Source organism: Patiria miniata, unplaced genomic scaffold (assembly GCF_015706575.1).
Source record: "Patiria miniata isolate m_02_andy unplaced genomic scaffold, ASM1570657v1 HiC_scaffold_3, whole genome shotgun sequence".
In the NCBI taxonomy this organism is placed as follows: domain Eukaryota; kingdom Metazoa; phylum Echinodermata; class Asteroidea; order Valvatida; family Asterinidae; genus Patiria; species Patiria miniata.
The window spans coordinates 15580025-15586912 of NW_024037069.1; positions in this window are offsets into that span (position 1 = coordinate 15580025).

Here is a 6888-nt window from a genome sequence, read left to right on the forward strand (position 1 = left end):
GCACTACAAATACATGCTTAGAGATACATGCAAGGGTAAATAAGGTGGATGGGGTCAGCTGTGGTGCAATCAGGCAAGTCATCTGTGAGAAACCATTTCCAAATTCCGCACTTCGCTGTCAAGCTGAGAGCAAGCAAGATGCTGACCTGATGACCACACCCTTCTGCCTACTGGGCCACGCCTACATGGTCACCCAGATGAAGCACCCGATGCAGTGCTGCATGGCCTGCTACAATGATCCCAACTGCCGCTCCTTCAACCTGTCAGGGAAGATGTGCCATCTCAACAATGTCACCATCTCCCAGGTTGATGCTGACAAGTTTGTTACAACAAGAGAGGGCTGTGTCCACTACACACTTGACTGAATCTCACCAGTATGAAGTTGACACTAAAGCTGTACTTTGAATTGAGACATGTGTCTTGTGATTAGGCGTTGTTATAGATGATTAGAGACGCTGCAGCTAGGACTGTACTTTCTAAATTCAACTTTCAGGATTGTGTTGCAGAGTTGTGGAAAGTTTTGAGCTGACCATAACTTTGTTTGCAGCGCATGAGCAGCTCGAAGCCAGAAGAAATCTAATTAAAGACACAAAGGGGGATCGTGTCTTCGTGGGCATATCAGCGCATCATGTTGTCTGTCTGAGGCACGGAGCAAAATTAACACTTCATTGGTGTATTAACTTATATAGGCCAACGGTAATTAGCGGCAGTTTCCACCACCACCGTTGAAGATCAAGGTCTAGCACATATGAGCAGGTAGCCGTCAGAAGGAATCTAATAATAGACACAATGGTGCATCGTGTCTTCGTGGGCATTTCAGGGCAACAAGGTGTGTGTCGGATACAAGGGGAAATTTGACACTTCATTAGTTTGGGATAGGGCAATGATAATTAGTGGTGTTTTCCACCATAATCACCGACGATAAAGGTCTCACACGTCACAATATTGAATTGAAGCATGGCGGAGGATTGAAGGGACAGAGCTGTCCACAGGTATACACAAGAAACCATCACGGTCGTGTGCTTTCTCACTTATTTCCCGACAAATTGGAGCGGAACGAGGAATTGGAAGAACGTGTTTAGTGTACACAATGATTTCGTTAGCAATTGAAGGCCTTTGTGAAAAGAAACTAATTTATCTGGTGCGCTAGTTCGATTTTAAATATACGAGATGCCAAGGATACACGGCGTCAGTGTTGACGCTATCTTTTGTACATGTGATCTCTGATAACACGGGACTGTTACCATGTCAACTACCTCCTCCGCCACTCGGAAAGCTGCTCTGGAGAAGATCGCATGTAGAGCTATAGCTTTGTGTATGTACAAGATATCAAGGGAATTTCTCAGCGCTTGAACATAATATGTGTACCAATACAAAGTGACACACCGCCGACGAAGCATCACTCTGTGATCAATTATATCTTTCTGTGATTTGGCATCACTGATTCGAAGCAATATTTGACGAATTGGAAGACCAGCGATGTACATGGAGATGCAAAGCATTATGTTAAGAGGTTGTCTTGCTCTGATGGTCGGTGTACTTGGCAGTAATGCTGTCTGTTTGATTTGTCCAAAAGGATGGACATACTATGATCATTCTTGCTACATCATGTTCATTTCCCCCAGGCGCACTTGGGTTGAGGCCTTAGATAAGTGCACTGGACTTGGAGCTCAGCTCTTGGTACTCAACTCTGAGCAAGAAAGACACTTCGTATTACACTTTTCACAGAATACGTACAGATTCTGGCTTGGCTGTAGGAAGGTAGACGGGGAGTGGTTGTGCTCTGATGATAACCAGCAGCAGCTTGCGTTGTTCAGCACTACAAGTGCATGCTATGAGCTACATGCCGGGGTAAATGAGGTATCGAGTGTCGAGTGTGGTGCAGTGAGGCAAGTCATATGTGAGAAACCATTCCCAAATCCTGCACCTCGTTGCCAAGCTTTGACCAAGCAAGATGCTGGCCTGATGACCACGCCCTATTGCCTGCTGGACCACGCCTACATGCTCACCCAGATCAAGCACCCGATACAATGCTGTATGGCCTGCTACAAGGATCCCAACTGCCGCTCCTTCAACTTGTCAGGGAAGATGTGTCATCTCAACAACGTCACCAGCTCACAGGTCAGTGCAGACAAGTTTGTGGCTTCTACCAAGGACTGTGCATACTACAAATTACAGTGATCCCATGGTACATCAATTGGCGATTTCAAAAGCTTGTGAAAGCTGTCTGTACGATAACAAAAAACCTTTTGAAACATTGTATGGACTGCATTGTGCACAAATGAAGGAATTTATACATAGAATTACATTCAGGTGCGGTTGGGGGGGGGGGGCGCTGGGGGGGGGCTGTAGCCCCCCATTTTTTTGTTTTGTTTGTCTATAGCCCCCCCCCAAAAAAAAAATCCATAAAAAAAAGGCAGTAGGCAATTTTAGAAGTTGACGTGCGAATTATCTCAGCCCCCGAAAAATAGTCGTGAGAAGGAGGCATTTGTACACTATATGGTATTACAGTGTGCATGATATGATTGTAGGATTTTATAAGCGTTCCCCACTGAAGATGTGGTACGAGCCCACCCCCCCCCCCCCCCCCCCCCCCCTATTGATTTTCGGAGGCCTAAGTGTCCGGAGAAAAAAAAACCTGCTAGCCCCCCAAAAATATACGCTCTAGAACCGCGCCTGATTACATGCATTATTAATAGTGATTAAAAATCAGTTTTCCCGCTCATCAAATTCCTCAGAAATACTTTCATTTTTTTTTTACATCATATATACATATTCAAGCAATTTTGATCATGCTGCTACTTGTTTGGTTCCTTTTCATTTTCATGGCGTTCAATTTCGTTTATAGACCTAACATTTGTTTTGCAACACGTCCGAATTAGAAATTGCGACATTCAATTAATTAGCACCAAATCGGCATTCACTTTGGCACACCTTGATTTAATGAGGTTTCTACCTTCGATTCTTACTTTCCATTCCATTTATGTGCAATCAATTCAGCACATTCCGCGAAATAGAGTCCACAGCAAACGTAATAAAAAAAAGTCACCATGAAAATAAAGGCTTTCATTAGGACAGCTGCACTTTTAATCTTTATCTTTTTTTTTTCATTTCAAGGTGTCGTTTATTTTCTTCGGCATATTTTCTTTCATCATTTTTCTATAAATATATCAACTTCTCAAAATTCTTACAAATAAAACATTATTCGTATTTTAATTATGTATCTTTATCGAATTATAGATGGATATCTTTCTTTCAATTTTTCTGTGATTATTTTTAAAAAAATGTTGTAAGTGGTGTATTTGAATTCATGTACTGTATTTAAGAATTCTTGACCATGTGTTCTTGGCCCATGGCTTGGGTGAATTTGAATGCTGTTCCCTGATAATTTAAATTTGAACTTTTAAATTTGAATGACGCATTCTCCCGTTCGCGTGCTCGGGAAACTAAATTGAATGCTTTCTTTACTTAATTGAACGATGATCTTAAACAACATTCAAATTCACACTACAATGAATGACTATGAAGCTAATTTGGGTGATTATTGATTAAAATTGAAGCTAATTTTAGTGATAATTAGTTAAAATTGGACGGGAAAACCTGTATTAATAGGAACCACCAAAAGCAACAACAATATGGTCTTAACGACGGGCTTTCGAAACATTGAACATGCATATTAACTGCACCGTGCACAAAAATATAAACTACAATGTACATAGAATTACATGCATGATTAAAAGCTACTAAATATTAAAAAGAATCACGTGAAGAAAACAGACAAAAAAGCAAAAGAAAGAAACTGATTTTAATATAGATTTCCCTGCCCAACTTCAACATTTTGTTCTTCTAGATTTGATTGCTTTTATATTCAAGCAGTTTTCAAAATTCCGATCAAACTAGGGTTTCTTTTGAGAATGAATTCTATAGAATGAATATGGAATTTAATGTGAAGGAGAATACGAATCAAAAAGCACATATTACAGAAATTTTTTTTAAAGCACACATGCGAAAAAAAATGTTCGCTAATCGATGAAATTGAATTGTCGATCAACCTCTTTCTTCTGGAATCGATAAAATTTGAACAAATTGAATAACCGTTGGGAATTAAATTAACTTATTGTCGAAAGAATGCTAACCAATGAAATTGAATTATTTCTTTTGACGATGGAATACTGATGTAAGGCAGCTTTCCAATTCAAATAAAACTGAATGGGTCGGGTGTAAAAATATACGATTTTTTTATTGAAATTTGGCCGAGAAAACCTATACTTTGTAATTTATATATATGTTGTCAGTTAATTTGATTAATTATAAATATGACGAATAAGGAATTAGGTCTTGCATGTTATGCACAACACACAAAAAATAGACTGGCACGTGTTTAGGAGAATTTAATTGTGATAAGTTGTAGAAGTGATTGTGATAATTGCGAAAGTGAAGATATCTTACTGAAGTTGATAGTTCATTTTGATTCGTGTATACTTCGCACATGAAATATTAACATGTACGAGGAAAGTGTGTGTATAATTGTATAATAACGTTACACATTGCATTCAATGTATTGAGTAACTTGGTCATATTTTAACCTGTTCAGTTACCCTGAAATGAAATTTATGACTTATACAATCATGCAGGGTGGTGCAAAAAGAGGGAAACCCACCTTTGACAGCAATTTTCACCTAGTTGTTGAGCATGTTGCAAAAATTCAACTTAGTGGCATTAAAATATTGATCTTTACACATACGTGACGAAAAAAATGATTGCAAATGCACATTTTGTCTCTGAGGCGTGGTAGTTTAAAATTTCATGTGCCAAACCTGTTGTCTGTGGACGGCTTTATTTGAAGAGAAAAAAAACACTACACTTGTAGACTTACACGTGGACAACGGTGATTTTGCTGACTAGGCCTATATATAGCAATTTTAAGATATTGTCGAAGCCGTAGACTTAGTTGAGAAAAAAAACACTACACTTGTAGACTTACACGTGGACAACGGTGATTTTGCTGACTATATATAGCAATTTTAATATATTGTCGAAGCCGTAGACTTAGTTCGAGACTGAATTTTGCTATTTTTCCCCAAATGCAAACGCAGGTTGTCCATGGCCGGCGCGGTCAAGCCGCCGGGGCGTTAGAGGTTGCAATCAATAAGATGAATCAAGTCCAGTCTTGGGAATTTTGGCATCGGAGCCCAGGAAATGAGTCGAAGGATATCCCACGAGTGCACAATTAGGCCTGCATACAGCATGCATGAATGAGGTTTACTCGATATTTCCTGGATAGTCATGCCAAGCTTTCCAAAACTTAGCGATTGGGTTCATCTTGTTGATAGCGACCTCTATAGCGCCGTAGCGGCTTGACCGTGTTTGACAGGGATTGGTTGTATATGGGGGGGGGGATCCAAATCCAATCTTGCCCCAAGACTGTCGAAGGCTGAATATGGAGTACGAAAAGTGGACATCTGCGTTCTGGTTGTCAGAATAGCAAAAAGGCAGATTGAACTTTTTCGACGGTTCGATTTTCAGCTCTCTGCTTTCTGCTATACCAGAAACGCAGATTGGATGCTTTGGTTGAATCTACCTCTCTGCTTTTCTGATATACCTTAAAAGCATATTTTACATGTCAACTCCTTATGCTGGCGGACGAAAAGTGAACATCTGCTTTTCTTCTGTTATAGCAGCGGAAAAATAAGATAACATTTCTGGTTTCCCTGCTTAACAGATTTCATTCAGGCGGCCGAAAATCGGCCATCTGATTTTCTCCTTGCAGAAAAAACAAACGATCGAACGGGTTCAAACGATTGTGACAAGTTGCCTGTATCTTCGAATAGTAGACTTGTAAAAAAACAAAGTGCGTTAGTTTAATATAAGTGTGATGATAACAACTTACAATTCTGGATTTTTGAAGATTGTCCTTTAATTGGTTGATGAGGGGATTTCCCCTTTCTGTATTAAAGTAGTGTTTATGACTTCATACCACAGACAACCAATAGACTGACAGCAACATTTAAAATGACTTCAGGACGCCGTGCACCCTTCCTGGGTTGTTGGATCAAGGCGCACACGTGATGCAATGGTTGGACTCCGCATGCTCCATATAGCTCTGGAAATTTTACGCGAGACCCCGGTCGAACTTTTCGGAAATGTAAAGCCAAATCACGTCACGATATATTCGTGTGCAAAACTTGGCGAAGTTAAACTTAGCTCAACTTTGCGAATTCGCAGAACGTCATTTGCCTTCGACGTCTCGATCGACGTCTTCTTGGTACTAACAACTGCGTCAAGGCTTTTTGAAGAAAAATCACTTTCTCTGATTACGTACACTTTTTATATCATATAAAGTGCTCCTGCATTGGGTCAGTGCTTTCAAGTTTATCCAAAAGATTAACGAAAGTTGTGGTAGGGGCCTAAATTAGTCCGCCATTGGTGTTCTTGACGTTCCTCGTCAACTCCCCAAATATTGAAATAAAGTGGAGGGTGAAACTCCTGTTCATTCGAAACCCCGTTCTCATGCATGTTCACTCAACACGAGAACGGGGTTTCTAATACGACCTTAAAAACATCGGATATTTCTCCCAGAGACGTTCTCCCAGTGACTTATCCAACTGGGGGGGGGGGACCTTCCCCCTTCCCATCCGGGAAAGATTGTCATTTTTTTGTATTTGAAACAAATTGGAGTCATCTTTTCAGAAATAGTACCCATTTTTGCTCCCCGGACCCCTTTACAACCAGTTATCACATTACAGATACACAACGATGATTCTATTGAGCTGCGGGGGGGGGGGGGGGGGGCTAAACCGCCTACCCTCCCCCTGGGAAATCCGCCACTATCCTTTTCCGAAATGGTTACTTTGGATTGCAAATTCAATTGTCTGTCACTATTAACCA